We start from the raw sequence: 21,270 nt of genomic DNA on the forward strand, positions 1-21,270 counted from the left end.
TGATAAAATGTAATTTTTACCTTTTTTTCAAAATCAACAGTTTATTGAGGTAAAATTTACATATAAGTGTACTCATTTAAAATGTGCAGTCTAATGAGTTTTGACACATATATAAACTTGGAAAACCACAGTCATAATCAAGATACAGAATGTTTCCATCACCGTACAGTTAGTTTCTTGTGTCCCTTTGCAGTCAGTTCTTCCCTACATTACTTGTCTCCCAGGCAACCACTGATCTGTCATAACAAATTAGTTTTGTATGTTCTAGAATTCTGTACAACTGGAATCATAATAGTATGTATTCTTTTTGTGCCTGACTTTTTTTTTTCAGCTCAACATAAGTTTTTTTTTCTTTTTTTTTTTAGAGACAGGTCTCACTCTGACACCCATGCTGGAATGCAGTGGCAGAATCATAGCTCACTGTAACCTTGAACTCTCAGGCTCAAGTAGTCCTCCCACCTCAACCTGCTGAGTAGCTAGGACTAACAGGCATGTACCGCCACAGCAGACTAACAAAAAAAATTTTTTTTAGAGAGCATCTTGCTGTGTTGCCCAGTTTGGTGTCAAACTCATGTTTTGAAATTAATCAAGAGTTGTTGCCTGCATCAGTAGTTCATTCCTTTTGTATTGCTGAGGAATATTTCATTGTATGGATATGCCACAATTTGTTTATTCATTAACCTAGTGATTGGCCTTTTTTTTTTTTTCTAGTTTTGGGTTCTTATAAGTAAAGCTGCTAGGAGTACATATCTACAAGTAAGGACATTTAATTTCTCTTTGGTGAATGTTTTTGTATAGAATGGCTAAGTCATATAGTCAAGTATATGTTTACCTTTACAAGAAATTGCTAAACAGTTGTCCAAAGTGAAGTACTTTTTTGCATTTCCTACATTCATGTATGCAAGTTCCAGTTGCCCTTCACTAACATTTGGTATTATAGTCATCTTTACTTGAGCTGTTATAGTGGTTATATAGCGGTATCTTATTGTGGTTTTAATTTGCATTTCCTTGATGACCAATGATGTTGAGCATCTTTTAATGTACTTACTCGCCATTCCTGCACTTTCATTTGTGAAGTGTTCTGTTAAGTTTTGGCCATTTTTCATTTGTGTTTTCTTACTATTGAATTGCAAGAGTTATTTATATGTCTTTACTATCAGTCATTTGTCACATATAGATACTGTAACTGATTTTCTCCTAGTCTGTGGTTCACCTTTTTGTTTATTTTTTGATGGTGTCTTTTGAAAAGAGGTTTTTAATTTTAATGAGGTCCAGATTATCAGTATTTTTCTTTTCTTGTTTTTGCTTTTTGTGTCTAAGAAATTTTGCTTACCCACTGTCATGACTCCATACTATTCCACCCCAAGATAACCACTGTTCTGCCTATATCATCAACACTTACTGGTTTTCTTTTTTAATTGGATCATGTAGTATGTACTCTTTGGTTCCGGTCTCATTTGCTGAACATTATGTCTGTGAAGTTTTTTCCTTTTTTTTTTTTTTTTTTTTTGAGACAAAGTTTTGCTGTTGTTGCCCAGGCTGGAGTGCAGTGGCACGATCTCGGCTCACTGCAACCTCTGCCTCCTAGGTTCAAGTGATTCTCCTGCCTCAGCCTCCTGAGTAAATGGGATTACAGGCATGCGCCACCACGCCTGGCTATTTTTGTATTTTTAGTGGAGACGGGGTTTCTCCATGTTGGTCTGGCTGGTCTTGAACTCCCGACCTCAGGTGATCCGCCTGCCTTGGCCTCCCAAAGTGCTGGGGTTACAGGCATGAGTCACCGTGCCTGGCTTCCATTTTTTTTTTTTTTTTTTTTTTTGTAGCAGTAGTTTGTTGTGTTTTATTGCCATATGGTAGTTCATTGTATGACTCTACCACAGTTTATTTGATAGACATTTGGATTGTTTCCAGGTTTTGGCCATTATAGGTAAAGCTGCTATGAATATTCTTGTACTTGCCTTTTAATGGACATGTGCATTTATATTTCTTGGGTATATTTCCTAGAAGTGGAATTGCTGGGTTATAGGATAGTTGTATGTTTAACTCAAATAGTACTGCCAAATAGTTTTCCAAAGTGATTTTTACCAACTTTTACTTGTACCAGCAATGTATAAGAGTCTAGTTGCTCTACATACTGGCTACTACTTGGTTTTGTCAGTCTTTCTAGTTTTGGCCATTCTAATCGGTGTATAATGGTATCTCGTGGTTTTAATCTGCATGACAAGTTGAGCTGAATGACTTTGTAGCTCCTTCCCAATACTAAGGTTTTCTGTGTGTTTTACAAAGTGGAACTGGGCATGGTGGCTCTTGCCTGTAATCCCAGCACTTTGGGAGGCCAAGGCAGGCAGATCATCTGAGGTCGGGAGTTCAAGACCAACCTGACCAATACGGTGAAACCCTGTGATGTTTCACCACATGGTGGCATGTGCCTGTAATCCCACCTCCTCAGGAGGCTGAGGCAGGAGAATCGCTTGAATCTGGGAGGCGGAGATTTTAGTGAGCAGAGATTGCACCACTGCACTCCAGCCTGGGTGACAGAGGAAGACGCTGTCTCAAAAAAAAAAAAAAAAAAAAGGTGGCAAGGGTTGTAGCATGTAAACACAGGTCCTTAAATAATAGTAGATGTTCTTGGGTTTTTGTATAAATACAACAGATATGTGTATAGCTAATTTTCTGTATTAACCTTCCTCTCTTGTATAGGGCATGCTTATAGCACTGGTTCTACCTGGCTGCACATTAGAATCACCTGGTGAGCTTTTAAAACTATTCTAAAAGCATACTGGCCATTCATATGGGTCCCGACTTGTAGATGTGTATTCATAGCAGCTTTACTTATGAGAGCCCAAAACTAAAAAAAGTCCATCATTAGGTTAATGAATAAAGAAATTGTGATATATACATACAATGAAATATTCCTGAGCAATACAAAAGGAATGAACTACTGATGCATGCAACAACTCTTGATTAATTTCAAAAGATTAAAATTATGATCTCTGTGGAGAGGCAGAAAGCTCCCCTGGTAGTTGTGAGATGCAGAGGGTTGATAATCATTGGCATGTACGAATGAAATATTCCATTGCTTCTCAAGGGGGCTTGCTGTACCCTTTAGGAATGAAGCACCAACTATAAAATCTTATTAAATATGTGTCATGTTAATTTATCCCCAACTTCGACCTGTTGAAAGGATTCAAGAAGCTAGTTCCCAGCCTTCACTTTTTTGGTTGTACAGTGTACTAGCTCTCTAGGTAAGTTCCATGCTCATATTTTTAATTTTGCATTACTCTTCATGTTACAAGGCTAATTCTGCTTTTAAAGTACATTCTACCCACAACTCAAGAAAATCACCTATTATAAATGCACTCTTTCTGTTAGCACTAGAGCAGTAGTCACGGTCATGTAAGAGTATTGGCTCAGATTTGATCTTCTCCTTTAACATGATTGTGAATTTAGAACATACTTGAACTTAACAAGGAACACCACCAAAAAAGGCACGTGATTTGATTGTTTCTTTATAAAATAAAAAAAAAGAATAAAACGTTCAGCTTTTTGTTTATGAATATAATAGTGAATCTAACCTTCCGTTGGTATGCATGTTTGGTACATGACGATGCTTTTAGATCATCTCCAAAAAAGTAACATCATAATTGGAATGTGACATCCACATATATTGGATTTTTAAAGATTGTTTCCAAAGATTCAGCTGTACAGAGTGTGTGCCTAATAACTTTTCTAACTTGGAAATGATTCAGTGGTGGCTAAAGCTGGCTTGTACTGCCTGCAAAAGCTGATTGGAAAATTTTCAAGAATTTGTAAGCCAACTGTTAAACACAGCCATTATTTTAAAAATTATGTAAAGTTATTATTAAATACATATATTAAAAATAAAAGTAATACATCCTCAAACTTACTAGTTCCTAAATATATTACTGTCTTTTACTGTTTGTTATCTGTGCTCTTAAAGTTGTGTCTGTGGTGTTTCCATGGTAGAAATACAATATGATGTTGTGCTGCTGTATATCTCTTTCTACTATACGATGGTGTGCTGGCCAGGTGTGGTGGCTCATGCCTGTAATCCCAGTACTTTGGGAGGCTGAGGCAGGTGGATCATGAGGTGAGGAGATCAAGACCATCCTGGCTAACACAGTGAAACCCCATCTCTACTAAAAATACAAAAAAAAAAAAAAAAATTAGCCGGGCATGGTGGCGGGCGCCTGTAGTCCCAGCTGCTTGGGAGGCTGAGGCAGGAGAATGGCGTGAACCTGGGAGGTGGAGCTTGCAGTGAGCCGACATCACACCACTGCACTCCAGCCTGGGCTACAGAGCGAGACTCTCTCAGAAAAAAAAAAAAAAAAAAAAAAGGATGGTGTGCTATTCCACATCTCTTCCTACTATATGATAGTGTGCTGCTGCATATCTCTTTCTACTGTATGACAGTGTGCTGCTGCATATCTCTTTCTACTGTATGATAGTGTGCTGCTGCATATCTCTTTCTACTATATGATAGTGTGCCGCTGCATATCTCTTTCTACTATATGATAGTGTGCTGTGCATGTCTCTACTATATAATGTTGTGCTGCAGCATATCTCTTTCTACTATATGATGGTGTGCTATTGCATATCTCTTTTTCCTGCCTCTGGATTCAGTGAGGTCATGTTCGAAGCTAGAAATTGGCCACTGTAGGAGTATTGGCACCATGGAAATGGACAACAGCCACATGCTAAGGTTAAACCGTTTTTTTTTTTTTTTTTTTTAGTTTGGAAAAGTGGTTATTAAACATTTAGTAGCACACCCACTCTGGAGACATCGTTCTTTATTCAATGAATGCCTTCTGTGTGCTGGCTACCATTCATAAGTGCTTTGAATAAATCTTTACTTAATTTCCTCAAGTGTTATCCGATATGTTTCTTAATATTATAGATGAGAAAAATAAGATTAAGTAACGAAGATCAGAAAGCAGCTGTTATATTGTACAGCTGGGCTTTTAACCCAAGTCCAAAGCCCTTACTCTTCTCATTATAGTGTGTGGTGTGTCTGAGGCTTTGGAATAAGTTTTATAGAAGAGAGATCATTTGAGCTGAGCCTTAAGTTATGGGCAGGATCTTACTAGATATTGAAGTTGGAAGAATATTTCAAGCATTGTGAACAATTTCAGCAAATGTTCATAGACATCAAAGTACATTTCATGTTCCAGAAATGATAAGTAGTAGATTCAGTAATAGAGGATATCTAGAAGAGTAAAGTTAAAAGAAGTGAAGCCTGAAAAGTTGATTAGAACCTATTGTGAAGGACCTTAAATAGCCTCAACCTTAGAACAAAAGAGATTCTGTTTTTATTCCTAAAGAACATAATTATTTCCCAAAGCGTTTTGTATAATTATTTTGGTTGTCTAATTTGAATTTAAATTCAATTTCAATTTAAAGCATGAGTGAGGTATCATGTATATTTTTTGTCCAGGGAGATAACATGGAGCTTTTGGTTTGGGGCCTTATTCTGCTGATTTGTATGTTGGCTGTTAATTTTCAGTACTATAATTAGTGGTTGGTAAATGATGTTCCCCAAAGTGGGTCATTCTTTGTAGGGAAGAAAATGAATAGATAATAGTTGCAATGCTTGCGTATCTTTTGGCAAATGAGTATTCTTATTACCTACTTTATGGCATAAAGTAGTATTGGTTTATCATTGTCTTTCTGATTTTCAGAACATCTGTTTTTTATTTAAAGTCACAAACCCGGAACAATACATAGTTCCATTGCCGTAATTTTCTCTGCTATATCTGCATCATGAACCATTTACTCCCCTTACCCTCAGAATCTTTTTTGCAGTATCTTCTGCCTTTTGTTGTTGTTGTTTTGAGATGAGGTCTTGCTCCGTCAGCCAGGCGGGAGTGCAGTGGCACAATCACGGCTCACAGCAACTGTGACCTCCCTGGGTTAAGCAATCCTTCCACCTCAGCCTCCTGAGTAGGTGGGACCACAGGCACATGCCACCAAACCAGGCTAATTTAAAAAAAGAAAAAATGTACAGACAGGGTCTCCCTATGTTGCCCAGACTGGTCTCAAACTCCTGGGCTCAGGCCATTCTCCCTGCTGGCCTCCCAAAGTGCTGGGACTGTAGGCGTGAGCTGCCCCACTTGGCCTTCTCTGCCTTTTAATGTTCCACAGGATTCTTGTCTTGAGTTCTTTTGTCATTCTAAACAGTTAATGCCATCCACATCCCTACAGTGATAATTTCCAGGTTTAGTCTTCAGCCTGGAGCTCTAGACTTGCATTTTGAAATTCCCAGTGAACTGGTGGACTTGGATACCCCACAAACATTCCCAAATTCAGAATGTCTACACTAGACTCAATCTCTGGCCTTTCCAAGCCAAATAAACCTCTTGCTTTCCTTATTTTGGTGAGTGACATATTTATCTTTCCAGTTGCCCAAGCCATAAATCGGAGGACAGTGAGAAGAGGTAGGTCATTCTAGATTCCTCCTCCTTTTTCATTTCCATAATCCAGTTACTCTGTAAGTCTCTTATTTCTGCTTCCTTAATATCTGTTGAGTCCACCTTTTTTCATTCCCACAACTTTGATTCCAGTTGTTATGATTTATTGACTATATTGTAAAATAGTCTTTCAAATAGCTCTTCTGTCTTCAGTCTGTGATGCTTTCCTTTAGTCTAGCCTCCCACCAGGCTGTTTAAAATACTGTCAGCCCTGCCTATCCATGAGTTCTAATCCATGGATTCAGCCAACCTTGGATTTAAAATATTTGAGGGGGAAAAACAATAAAAAATAATACAGTGTAACAGTTATTTTTATAGCATTTACATTGAATTAGGTATTACAGATAATCTAGTGATGATTTAAAGTGTACAGGAGGATATGCATAGGTTATATCCAAATACTACATCATTTTATATAAGGGCCCTGAGCATCAGTAGAATTTTCTATCCATGGGATGGGGAGTGTGGGCTGGGGGGTCCTGGAACCAGTCCCCCATGGATACCAAGGGATGACTGTAAATTGATCAGACTCCTCTTGCTTTCTTATTCCTTTCAGTTTTTGGTTTGTTTGTTGCTTCTCTACTCTGCATTTTTCCTCTCCTCCTCTTTTCCTGCCTTTTCATTTATTATTTGATAATCTGAGTATTTTTAATGTTGGTTATTTGAATATTTTTATTTGAATTCCATTTTTATTTTTCTGATTACTTTTTAGCTGTACTTCTTTGCATTATACTTTTAGTGGTTGCCATAGGATTACAGTATATATCCTGAAATTTTGTAGTCCACTTACAAGTAATAATGCACTGCTTCACTTGAAATACAGAAATCTTACAACCTTTTAGGTCCATATTTTCCTTACCTTTCCCCTGTTCTTTGATAATAATTGTTATATATATTATATCTTGATACATATTAAGCCCCAGAAGATAATCTTATAACATTTTCTTCAAGCAATTATGTGAATTATAAATAAATTGAGAGGAAAAGGCAAAAGGAAAAAAATAGGGTTATTTTTTGTATTTACCAAGTTATTTACCATTTCACTTCCTCCTCCTTCTTTTCTGAAAATCCATCTTTCTCTCTGATTTCATTTCCCTTCAGCCTAAAGAACTTCCTTTAGTATTTCTTGTAATGCAAGTCAAGTCTTTTGGTTTTGTCCAAAAATATCTATTTCCCCTTTATTCGATATAGAATTCTGGGTGGACAGTTTCTTCTTCTTCTTCTTCTTCTTCTTCTTCTTCTTCTTCTTCTTCTTCTTCTTCTTCTTCTTCTTCTCTTCTTCTTCTTCTTCTTCTTCTTCTTCTTCTTCTTCTTCTTCTTCTCCTTCTCCTTCTCCTTCTCCTTCTTCCTTCTTCCTTCTTCCTTCTTCCTTCTTCTCCTTCTTCTTCTCTTTCTCCTTCTCCTTCTCCTCCTCCTCCCTCCTTCCTCCTCCCTCCTCCCTCCTCCCTCCCCCTTCCTCCCTCCTTCCTCCTCCTTCCTCTTTCTTCTTGTTTCTTCTTCTTTTTGTTTCACTCTGTTACCCAGGCTGGAGTAGAGGGACATGATCATAGCTCACTGCAGCCTCGACCTCCCTGGGCTCAGGTGATCCTCCCACCTTAGCATCCCAAATAGCTGAGACCACAGGTGCGCACCACCATGCCTAGCTAATGTTTTTTGTATTTTTTGTGGAGACGGGGTTTTGTCATATTGCCCAGGCTGGTCTTGAACTGCTGGGCTCAAGCGATCCACCCATCTCAGCCTCCCGAAGTGCTGGGATTATAGATAAGAGCCACCACTCCTAGCCAGTTTCTGTCTTTCATCACTTTAGAAATGTTTCAGCTCAGGTGCAGTGGTTCATGCCTGTAATCTCAGCACTTTGGAAGGCTGAGGTGGGAGAATCATTTGAGTCTAGGAGTTTGAGACCAGCCTGGGCAACATAATAACACCCTGGTCTCTACAAAAAATTAAAAAACAAAAAATTAGCCAGGCATGGTGGCACACTGAGGTGGAGGATTGCCTGAGCTTGAGCAGTCAAGGCTGCAGTGATTCATGATCACCCTATTGCACTGCTAGCCAAGGGCAACAGACTGAGACCCTGTCTCAAAAAATAAATAAAGTAAGATAAGGTAAGGTAAAGGTAAAAGAGTAAGCAAAAGTAAGATAAAAAGGTTTCAGTCTCTTCTGGCTTTTGTAAATACAATGAGAAGTCAGCTATTAATTGGATTGTTGTTCCAGGATAGTAATACTTGTTTTTCTCTTGCTGTTTTTAAGGTTAGCTCTTTATCTTTGGCTTTAAATAGTTTTATTTTTATGTGCCTTGGCATGGAATTCTTTGTGTTTATTCTGCATTGCGTTCATTGAGCATCTTTTGTCTGAAAATTTTTGTCTTTCATCAAATTTGGGAACTTTTTGGCCATTAGGTCTTCAAATATTTTCTCTCTTCCATTTCTCCTTTCTTTCTGGTATTTCATCTACACGTATGTTGGATCATGTAATATCTCACAGGCTGCTAAGACTTTTTTCCTCAATCTTTTCTCTCTGTTCTTCAGCTTGGATGATTTGTTTTGATTTAGTTTAGGTTCGTTTACTCTTTCCTCTGTCATCTCCATCTGGCTGCTAATTCTAACAGTGATTTTTAAAAAATTATTCTTTTTCTATAATTTTCATTTGGCTCATTTTTAATGGTTATATTCCTGTACTGAGATTTTCCTTTTTTTTGCCAAGATTTTTATTCATTGAAAATATTTTACTTGACACTAGTTATAATAGCTTCTTTAAAATCCTTGTCTGCTAGCTTCAACATCTGGTTCATATCAGAGTCTTTTAGAGGGATTTTTCCCCCCTTGGGAATGTTTTGTTTTCTTGCTTCATTGTATGTCTTAGTACTTTTGGATTGTATTTTGAACATTATGCACATTGGGATGTGGAGATTCTGTCTAGATACTGTCCAGATTCTGTTGATTTTCTCCAATGGGTATTGTTTCCTTTGTTTTAGCAGGTAATTTTCTTGGCTGGGCTTGCATTTCAAACTGTTTCTTGATGGCAGCTCTGCTCTCAATTGAGATATTTTGTCTATAGGTGAGCTCCTTTTGCTCAAGTGTGTTAAGGGTTAGTCAGAGATGTGGGTAGGCACATTTGGGGATCTCCTTTCTGGATCTTTCCTTTTCAAGGTTTCCTATTCCTGTCATTTTTCCTCAACTTAACTTTTTCCCAGGTTAAAAAGACTACAACTTTCCCCCTGGGTGCCCTGGCCACTGCTGGATGCACAGCATGGATAGCACTTAGCTCAAAGCTAAAAGCCTAGGAGACAGAAAGTTACTTGCATAGGTCCCTGTTTCAATTCTGCAAGCGAGCATGACCTCCCCACCAGAGTTTCTGTTTACTTTCTGATACTTTCAGGGGATTTCTTTTTAAATTGTGTTCAGTTTTGTAGTTGCATTCTTGCAGGTGTGGGGAGGTTCAGTAGGGTCTTTGTCATCAGTCTGAGAAGCAGGAACCTGTGTTCTTTTTACCTGTCCTCAGAAGCCCCCTGTTATGTTTCTCCTTCTACCTTACATGCCATTCTTTATGAGTTTTTTCTGCTAGTGCCTCTTCATTTCCTTGTATCTCAGATTTTGGGATATCCCAGAGTGTAGTCTTTAGATTCTTCTTCTTCTTTTTTTTAAATCTGTACAGACTTTCTAGGGCAGGAGTCAGGCCAAATCCATGCTCATTCATTTGCATACTGTCAGTGGCTGCTTTGGGACTGCAACAGCCTTATGGCCCACAGAGCTTTAGATATTTACTATATGACCCTTCATAGAAAAAAGTTGTTGACTCCTGTTCTAGGTGATCTCATCCAGTCAGAGATTTAAGTGCATTTACACACTGATGTCTTGTAAATTTCTTATTCCCAGCTTCAAGCTTTTGTCTAGACTTCAGGCTCATAAATCCAATAACCTCCTTACCTTCTTCACTTGCATATAATAGGCTTGTAAACTTTGATATGTCTTAAACTAAACTCTTGATATTTCCCCTACATTGTGCTCCTCCCCCTATCTTTTCCAATGGCAATTCCATCTTTCCACCTATTCAGGCCAAAACTCTGGAGAGTTATCCCTGACTTCTCATTTTTCCTTACCTCACATCTGTCTGTAAGGAATTCGTGTTGTCTTTACCTTCAGAATATACCTGTAATCTGACCACTTCTTTACATCCTCAGCTACTGTTCCCCTACTCCAGGCTACTATCATCTCTTGCCTAGACTATTCCAGTAGACTCCTAATTGTTCTCCTTCTGCCTGTGCATGATTATTGTTTAATTCCAACACAGCAGCAAAAGAACAGTACTTTAAAAACCTGAGTCAGATTGTTTTACCCCACTGTTCAAAACTCTCAGGTAGATTTTCATCTTACTCAGAATAAAATCCAGAGTTCTCGTGATAATCTTTGAAGTCACACATGTTCTTGCCACTGGCCGTCTCTCTGCCATTTCGTCCTTTTCTCCCCCTTGCTGTCTTCCCTCAAGCCACCTTGCCTTCTTGCCATTCCTTGAAAAGCTGAGCATGATACTGCCTCCTGGTATTTGTACTTACTGTTCTCTCTGCCTGCAGTGTTGTAGCTGTCTTTATGACTTACTCCCTCACTTTATTCAGGTCTCACAAAAATATACCTTTTCTGAGGTTTTCCCTGACCACTATATCTAAAACAGCACAAGTGTGAACACATATACACATATATGACCATGAACATTTATGACTATTTGACATGTATATTTGTTTGTTTTTCCCAACTAGAATGTAAGCTCTATGAGAGCAGGGAGCTTTGTCCATTTTGTTCTTCACAAAACATCACAAAATATGCTATATGTCTGAAATTGTACCTAGCACATTATAGAGTTTGATAAATTAGTTGAACTGATGAATGTGTGAGTGAGCAATCACCATTCTAGCCGAGTTGCTTTACTTGCAGTTTCTAGAATATATGACTCTTTTTCCACTCTCCTTATTCCTCCTATTGAGGATCTCTCCTTTACTTTATATGTAATCTGTTATCGTACAAGATTTAGCTTAAATGTTACCTCTGTTAAGTTTTTCATCTTATTGCTCACAACATTGTTTCCCTCTTTGTGCTCACAACACTGATTACAATTTTTTATCTGCCAGAAACACTTTAAGTTTCTAGAAGGCTAAAAACTGATTTATATTTCTGTTTTATCTCATGCACATTGCCCACAATAGTAGGCATATAGTAAATACCTGTTGAATCACCAGCTGTTTTTAGGAGGAATGAAGTAGAACATAATAGCGTAATTTGAAAAGGTAGTGATTATTTAGAGAGCTGGATCTTAGTCTTCCTAATTAGAGTCCAAATACTAGTGTGTGTATATCTCTTATTTGCAAGGAACAGAAACTTAACTCCAGTAGCCACAAGTAATCTAGATGTAGTGTGAGAATGCAGTGACAGGAAGGAAAATAGGTATTTCAAAAATGCTAAGACCATTAAATGGAGAAAGGATAGTCTCTTTAACAAATCATGCTGGAAAAACTGGATATCCACGTGCAAAAGAATGATGTTGGACTCTACCTCACACCATATACAAAAATTAACTCAGAGTGAATCAAAGACCTAAATGTAGACCTAAAACTATAAAAGTCTTAGGAGAAAACAGAGGAAACGTTTTCTGACATCTGCTTTGGCAAGGATTTCCTAGTTATGAAACCAAAGCACAAGCAACAAAAGTAAAAATAGACAAATTGGACTAAAAAATGAAAAACTTCTGTGCATCAAAGGACACAACAGAGTGAAAAGGCAACCTGTGGAATGGGAGAAAAGATTTGCAAGTTATACATTTGATAAGACGTAAATATCCAGAATATATAAAGGACTTGTATAACTCAACAACAACAAAACCCCCCCTAACAACCCAATTTTAAAATGGGCAAAGGACTTGAATAGATATTTCTACAAAGATGATATACATGTAGCCAACAAGCATATGAAAAGATACTCAATATCATTAACCATTAGGGTAATGCAAATCAAAACTACAATGAGATATCACTGCACACTTATTAGGATGGCAGCTATTAGAAAAAACAGTAAATAACAAGTGTTGGTGAGATGCAGAGATTGGAAACCTTGTGCACTGATAGTGGGAATATAAAATGCAGCTGCTATGGAAAACAGTATGGTGGTTTCCCAAAAAATTAAAAATAATTCTTTTTTTCCCCAAGATGGCAGACTGGAGACATTGTTAGCATGCCTGTCCCACCTGGAAAGACAAAATAGTGTGTAGAAATACACACTATGAACGTTTTTCCAAGAAGCAACATAGGAACGTAACAGAAAAACGGAAACTACAGACCCTTTGAAAGAAGCAGCAGGCAGTAGCCTACACCATGAACCCGACAGAAAATGGTGTTTCCAGAGCTTGGGAAGGGGAGAGACAGCTGCCGTGACACACACTCCCACTGGGGAACCCAGTAATCCAGGCCATGAGGGGAAGGCTCTAACCCTGTCCAGCACTGGAGCTGATTTAGTGAGCAGTGGGGAATATATGGGAAGGAGCGGCATCAGGATGGGCTTTGCATGCACGCCCAGACTCCAGCAGGGACGGAGGGAAGCCATTCCCTATCACAGGGCACCTCATGTCAGCTAACTCAGGCTGAGGTCACAGGTTGAGAGAAGCTCCCAACTGAGATTTGTGATATAAACTTGAGTGAGGATGAACACCTTTGGCCAGAATTAAGGGAGGAACAGTAAGTGTGCTATAGCCACAGGCACAGAAACTGGGCACCCCGCTTCCACAGACTGGGAATGGTGTATCTCGGAAACTGTGATTTCTGTCTCTCTGAATAGGTTGGTGGCCTGGGGGCAGTTTTGCCTTCCAAATGTAGGCTGCCTAGGACCTAGCTGGCTGCTGCTAGCAGAACACTATGGGTTGTGAGACCTGCCTTGCCAAGTGCATGGGAGCTGAGTGGGACTTACTGCTGCCTGCAACAGTGGGACTTACTGCTGCCTACAACCCCTCCTTCCCACGCAGATTATTTTGTACAACAAAAGCATGTGTGCTTCTCCCTGGAACATTACCCCAGCAGCCAGGAAACTACCTTCTGAGCCCTATTGGTGCTGCTGCTTGTGCTCGTACCTGGGGAGCCAGAGCAAGGACTTGCCTGACCCAGCCCCAACCCAGCTTTGCTCCTTCACTTGCCCTGGTAGTGTAACACAATGGGCAGGGGCCTTTGGGAACGCCATGGCCCTGCCTGTTACCTGAGGCAGCAGAGTACCTCCCTTGGGTAACATAAGGCAAACACAAATTCCACCACTACCACTGTAGCTGGTGTAGTTGCAAGTGCTACCTCCTGGCTGATGGACAACTAGCACAGCCCATTACAACATATGCAGGCACAATAACACAGCACTCAGGAAAGAGAAAACTGGCATGACCTCAACTGTTGCCATCGCCTGCATCACCCTGGCTAACTAGAAGGCCTTCAGTCTGTTCATGTACCCAGTACATTACTGCTACTGCTGGCATTTGAGAAAGGCAACACACTAAGGCTCTTTACAAGGAAATCTCAATCTATGTCACTTCCCTCCCACCCCCATCGGAGCTGCTGCTGGTACCTGCTGCTGGGAGACTAGAGGACAGGTTACATCACTGAATCTATTGCATACATTCCCCAGCACCAGCCTGGAGTATGGCAGCTTCACTGGGCAGCTAGACCCAGAGGAGCAGCAGGATTCACAGTATGGCCCTCAGGGACTGCTACTTCTAGGGGAAGGGAGGGAGTGAGTGAGCCACATTAAGGGAGTACCCTGTGGGACAAAGGAAACTAGACTGCAGGCCTTGAATCCATGAATTTTCTACTTGTGGGAAGTTTCTTTCAGCAGAGGCACAAGTGCAGTTCTGGGCTTGGTAGAGAAAGTGCAGCTCTACCTCAACAGTCAGGCAGCCCTGGTGCTCCTGAAGGGTCTTGGAGAAGGAGATTACTTCTCCCTCTTGCCCACCACCAGAAACATAGCTACAGCTTCTCCTAGGGAGCTCATTGCGGGTGCCTCTTTAGACAGCATTTCTGGAACGTTTCAGGGTGACTACATCCACATAGGAGGAGTGCCTTCCAGATTCAGGCTTGCATGAGAGGTGGAGTCACAACTCCTCTGTATGTGGAACATCAGCATTCCTGCAGATGAAAAGAGGTGCCTGTTTGTGATCTGAATAGCTGGGACACTGGGTCAAGAGTGTGATTGGGAGGTAGATTGCTTTCCTGCTGGCTTGGAAGAAGAGCTGTGGCGGCCCCCCCACCCCCAAAGAAGACCTCAGTGCATTTCACTGAGAGCTTCCCCAGCCACTTCTGTCAAGGCTGGGACCTCTGCCTGCCATTGCAGTATTGCATTTACCCACCTGTCTTTGCTGTGGCCAGTTTTTACCCATGGGCACCTCCTACTGGCATGAACCCTGAATTGTTCAACCCAGTGAATAAAATACTGGGGAAAAAAATTTAAAAAGTGCACACTACTGGGGAACAAGATAAGCTTCATGAGACCTCTGCCATTCCAGCCCCACAGGAGACAGTGAACCATCTCACACGCTGTATTAGTTTGTTCTTGCATTGCTATAAAAAAAACCGAGACTGGGTAATTTATAAAGAAAAGAGTCTTAATTGGCTCATGGTTCCACAGCCTGTTCAGGAAGCATGGCTTGGGAGGCCTGAGGAAACTTACAGTCATAGTGGAAGGTGAAGGGGAAGCAGGCACATCCTATATGGCTGGAGCAGGAGGAAGAGAATGAAGGGGGAAGTGCTACACACTTTGAAACAACCAGCTTTCATGAGAACTCACTATCACAAGAACAGCAAGGGGGAAATCTGCCCCCATGATCCAATCACTTCCCACCAGGCTCCTCTTCCAACATTGGGGATTACAGTTCAACATGAGATTTGGGGAGGGACACAAGTCCAAACCATATCACACACCCAGCACATTTTTCCTGCAGCTAGCATCTGGCAAAGCCATCACACAAAGACTCTACATAACCAAGAAACTCATACAGAGTCTTCACCACTGAAAGCACCCAGAGTTGAAGCTAAGTGACAATAAACTACAAACATTTAAGTCACATCCTGAAGGGGGAGAAAAGGAAATTTTTAAAAGAACCCAGTACAATAAAAAATAAATTCAAAAAATAGTTAGAAGAAATAGTCTGCCCACATGAGAAGGAACCAGAAAACTAATTCTGGCAATATGACAAAACAGAGGGGGAGTCACCCTCAAAAGATCACACCACTTCTCCAGCAGTGGATCCAAATTAAGATGAGATCTTTGAAATACCAGATAAAGAACTCAAAAGGTTGATTATTAAGTTACTCAAGGAGATACAAAAGAACAGAAAGGTGAAAACCAACATAAATTTAAAAAACAATTCAGGATATGAATGAAAATTTTCTAAATTGATATTTTAAAGAAAAACCAACCAGAACTTCTGGAAGCGAAAGACATATTTAGGGAACTATAACATGCAGTGGCAAGCTTTAACAATAGACTAGACCAAGTAGGAAAAAGAATTTCAGAGCTGAAAGACAAGGCTTTTGAATTAGCTCAGTCAGACAAAAATTAAGACAGAAGAATTAAAAGAAATGAACAAAGTCATCCAGAAATAGGGAATTATATAAAATGGCCAAACTTAACAATTATAGGTGTTCCTGAGAGAAAAAAAAAATTGGAAAACTTATTTAAGGGAATAATTGAGGAAAACTCCCTGGCCTTGTTGGAGATTTAGACATCCAAATACAAGAAGCTTAAAGAACTCCTGGGAAACTCATTGCAAAAAGGACATCACCAGGGCTTACAGTCATCAGGCTATCTAAAGTCTGCACGAAGGAAAGAATTCCTAGAGCAGTTAGACAAAAGCATCAGGTAACCTATAAAGGAAAACAGACTAACAGCAGACTTCTCAGCAGAAACCTTACAAGCCAGAAGGGATTGGGGTCCTATCTTTAGTCTCATTAAACAGAATAACATCCAGCAAAACTAAGTTTTATAAATGAAGGAGAAATAAAGTCTTTCTCAGACAAGCAAATGCCAAGGGAATTTGTCAATACTAGACTAGCCCTACAAGAAATGCTAAAAGGAATTCTCAATCTTGAAACAAAAGGTTGATACACATCAGAATAGAAATTTCTGAAGGCATAAAATTCACAAGGATTTCATAAAACAATAAAACAGTGAGGAAAACAGTCACTAGGTAACAACATGATGATCTATTTAAAAGATACAGATTGGCAGAATGGATAAAAAAATTGCAAACCAAGTATCTGCTGTCTTTAGAAGACACAGATTAACACATAAGTATTCTTACAGACTCAAGGTAAAGGGATGGAAAAAGATGTTTTGCACAAGTTGAAATCAAAAGCAAGCAGGAGCAGCCATTATATCAGATAAAACACTATAAAAGCAACAGCAGTAAAAAAAAAAAAAAAAAAAAAGACAAGGTCATTATATAATAGTAAAAAGTTCAATTCAACAAGAAAATGTTACAGTCCTAAGCATATATGCACTTAACTTTGGAACTTCCATGTTTGTAAAGCAATTACTGCTAGACCTAAGAAAAGAGACAGACAGCAACACAAAAATAGTTTGGGACTTCAGTACTCCACTGGTGACAGTAGACAAATCATTGAAGCAGAAAGTCAACAAAGAAAAACTGGAGTCAAGCTACACTGTAAAACAAATAGATCTAACATATTTATAGAACATTCCACCCAGGAACTGCAGAATAAACATGATTCTCATCAGCACACACAACATTCTCCAAGGTAGATCACATGATAGGCCACGAAACAAGTCTCAATAATTTTTTAAAAATCGGAATTGTATCAGGTATCCTCTCAGATCACAGCAGAATAAAACTGGAACTCAATTCTAAAAAGAATCCTCAAAACCATACGTAGACATGGAAATTAACAGTCTGCTCTTGAATGATGTCTGGGTTAACAATGAAATAAAGATGGATATTTAAAAAATTTTTGCAGTGAATGATAACAGTGAAACAAGTTTTCGGAACTTCTGGGCTACAGCAAAAGCAGTGCTAACAAATGTATAGTGCTAAACACCTACATCAAAAAATATGAAATATTATAAATTGACAACCTAACATCACACCTCAAGGAACTAGAGAAACAAGAACAAATCAAACCCAAAGCTAGCAGAAGAAAAATAACAAAGATCAGAGCATAACTAAATGAAATTGAAACAAAAAAATACAAAATATCAATGAAACAAAAAGCTGGTTCTTTGAAAAGATAAGCAAAACTGATAAACTACTCACTAGATGAACCCAGAAAAGAACAGAAAAGATTCAAATAATCTCAATTAGAAATGAAAATGGAGACATTACAACTGCTACCACACAAATACAAAACATCATTCGAGACTACTGTGGACACCTGTTATGCATACAAACTAGAAAATCTAGAGGGAATAAATACATCCCTGGAATCATACAACACCTCAAGCTTGAATCAAGAAGAAATAGAAATCCTGAAAACATCAATAACAAGCAGTGAGATTGATTCAGTAATTAAAAAAAAAAATAAAACTGCCAATTTTAAAAAGCCCACAGCCAGATGGAGACACAGCTGAATTCTACCAGATATTCAAAGAATTATACCAATTCTGGCTGGGCACAGTGGCTTATGCCTGTAATCCCAGCCCTTTGGGAGGCCAACGCGGAGATCACTTGAGGTCAGGAGTTCAAGACCAGCCTGGCCAACATGGTGAAACCCTGTCTCTACTAAAAATACAAAAATTAGCCGGGCATGTGGCGTGTGCCTGTAGTTCCAGCTACTTGGGAGGCTGAGGCAGGAGAATCACTTGAACCCGGGAGGCAGAGGCTCCAGTGAGCCGAGATCACACCACTGCACTCCAGCCTGGGCGACACAGTGAGCCTCCATCTCAAAAAAAAAAAAAAAAAAAAAAAAGAATTGGTACCAATTCTACTGAAATTTTTCCAAAAAATTGAGGAGGGATTGCTCCCTAACTTATTCTATGGGGCCAGTATCACCCTGATGCCAAAACCAGGGAAGGACGTAACAAAAAAGAAAACTACAGACCAATATACCTGATGAACATAGATGTAAAAATTCTCAACAAAATATTAGCAAACTGAATCCAATAGCACATCAAAAAAATAATTCCCCATGAGGCCAGGTGCAGTGTCTCCCGCCTGAAATCCCAGCACTTTGGGAGGCCGAGGTGGGTGGATCACGTGAGGCCAGGAGTTCCAGACCAGCCTGGCCAACATGGTGAAACCTCCTCTCTACTAAAAATACAAAAATTAGCTGAAAGTGTTGGTGCAGGCCTGTAATCCCAGCTACTCGGGAGGCTGAGGCAGGAGAATCACTTGAACCCAGGAGGCGGAGGTTGCAGGGAGCCGAGATCATGCCATTGCACTCCAGCCTGGGCGACAGAGCAAGACTCTATCAAAAAAAAAAAAAAAGAAAAGAAAAGTAAAAAGGTAATTCACCATGATCGAGTGAATTTCTTTCCAGGGATTCAGAAATGGTTCAGCATATGCAAGTCAATAAATGTGATTCATCATATGAACAGAATTAAAAACAAAAATGGTATGATCATCTCAATAAATGCAGAAAAAGCATTTGATAAAATTCAGCATCCCTTTATGATAAAAACCCTCAACAAACTAGGCATAGAAGGAACATACCTCAAAATAAAGCCATATGTGACACACTCAACAGCCAGCATCATGCTGAACAAGGAAAAGTTGAAAGTATTCCCCCTAAGAACTGGAACAAGGGAAGGATGCCCGTTTTCACCACTTCTGTTCAACATATTATAGTACTAGAAGTCCTAGCCAGAGCAATCAGGCAAAAGAAAGAAACAAAGGGCATCCAAATTGGAAAAGAGGAAGTCCAGTGATCTCTGTTTGCCAATGATTGGATACCTAGAAAACCCTAAGGACTCCTCCAGAAGACTCCTCAATCAGATAAATGAATGAAGTCTCAGGTTACAAAATCAATGTACACAAAATAGTAGCACTGCTATACACCAACAACAGCCAAGCAGAGAATCAACTCAGCAACTCAATTCCTTTTACAATTGGTATACACACACACACACACACACCACACATACATACACACACACACATACATATACACACACACACTTAACCAAGGAGGCAAAAAATCTTCACAGGGAGAACTACAAAACACTGCTGAAAGAAATAATAGATGACACAAACAAATGAAAATACATTCCATAAGAATCTGTACTCTGAAAATGACCATACTGCCCTAAGAATCAGTGAAATTCCTATCAAAATATCAGCATCATTTTTCACAGAATTAGAAAAAAAATCCTAAAATTCATATGGAACCAAAAAAGAGCCCAAATAGCCAAAATCCTAAGCAAAAGGAATAAATCTAGAGGCGTCACATTACCCCACTTCAAACTATACTATAAGGCTATAGTAAACCAAAACCGTGTGGTACTGGCATAAAAGTAGATACGTAGAATAATAGAACAGAATAGAGAACCCAGAAATAAAGCCAAATACAACCAACTGATCTTTGACAATGCATACAAAAACAGAGTGGGGAAAGGACACACTATTCAATAAATGGTGCTGAGAAAATTGGATAACCATGTAGAAGAATGAAACTGGATGGACCCTTGCCTGTCACCACATACAAAAATTAACTCAAGATGGATTAAAGACTTAAGATCTGAAACCATAAACATGCTAGAAGAAAACCTAGCAAAAACTCTTCTGGACATTGGCCTAGGCAAAGAATTTATGACTAAGACCCCAAAAGCAAATGCAAGAAAAACAAAGATAAATAAATGCTACTTAACTAAACGAAGCTTCTGCACAGCAAAAGAAATAATCATCAGAATAAACAGACAACCTACAGAATGGGAGAAAATATGTGCAGATTATGGATCTGACAAAGAACCAATATCCAGAATCTACAAGGAACAAGTAATTCCATTAAAAAGTGGGCAAATGACATGAACAGACATTTCTCAAAAGAAATACACAAATGGCCAACAAACATGAAAAAATGTTCAACATCACTAATCTTCAGGGATATGCAAATTAAAACCACAGTGAGATACCACCTTACCCCACCCAGAATGGCCATGATTAAAAAGTCAATAAACAGTAGATGTTGACGTGGATGTGGTGAAAAAGGAATGCTTATACGTTGCTGGTGATAAAACATTATATAGAGATCTCAAAGAAGTAAAAGTATATCTACCATTTAACCTAGCATTCCCACTACTGGGTATCTACCCAAAGGAAAAAAAGTCACTATATCGAAACTGCACATAGGTGTATTGCAGCACAGTTCACAGTTGCAAAGATATGGAATCAACCTCGGTGCCCAACAACCAATGAGTAGATAAAGAAAATGGGGTTTATATGTACCATGGAATACTACTTAACAAAAAAGAATGAAATAATATCTTGCAGTGACTTGGATAGAACTGTAGGCCATTATTCTAAGTGAAGCAACTCAGGAATCAAAAAAGCAGATACCACATGTTCTCACTTATAAGTGGGGACCTAGCTGTGGGTACACAAAAGCACACAGAGGGGCATAATGGACATTGGAGACTCAGAAGAGGGGAGGGTGGTGGGGAGTGAGGGATAAAAAACTACCTGTAGGGTACAATGTACACTACTCAGGTGATGGGTGAACTAAAACCTTAGACTTCCCTACTACGTACTTCATCCATGTAACCAAAAACCACTTGTACCCCTAAAGCTATTGAAATAAAAAATTTTATTTAAGAAA

The 21,270-nt window shown here is 39.2% G+C and overlaps 1 protein-coding gene across 11 annotated transcripts in view; it reads left to right on the forward strand.

The window, feature by feature from the left end:
* Positions 1-21,270, forward strand: part of ARFIP1 (ADP ribosylation factor interacting protein 1) — a 132,507-nt gene that overhangs the window by 26,761 nt on the left and 84,476 nt on the right. The gene's annotated exons all lie outside the window — the stretch shown is intronic.

This window comes from Hylobates moloch, unplaced genomic scaffold, assembly GCF_009828535.3.
Source record: "Hylobates moloch isolate HMO894 unplaced genomic scaffold, HMol_V3 SCAFFOLD_3, whole genome shotgun sequence".
In the NCBI taxonomy this organism is placed as follows: Eukaryota; Metazoa; Chordata; class Mammalia; order Primates; family Hylobatidae; genus Hylobates; species Hylobates moloch.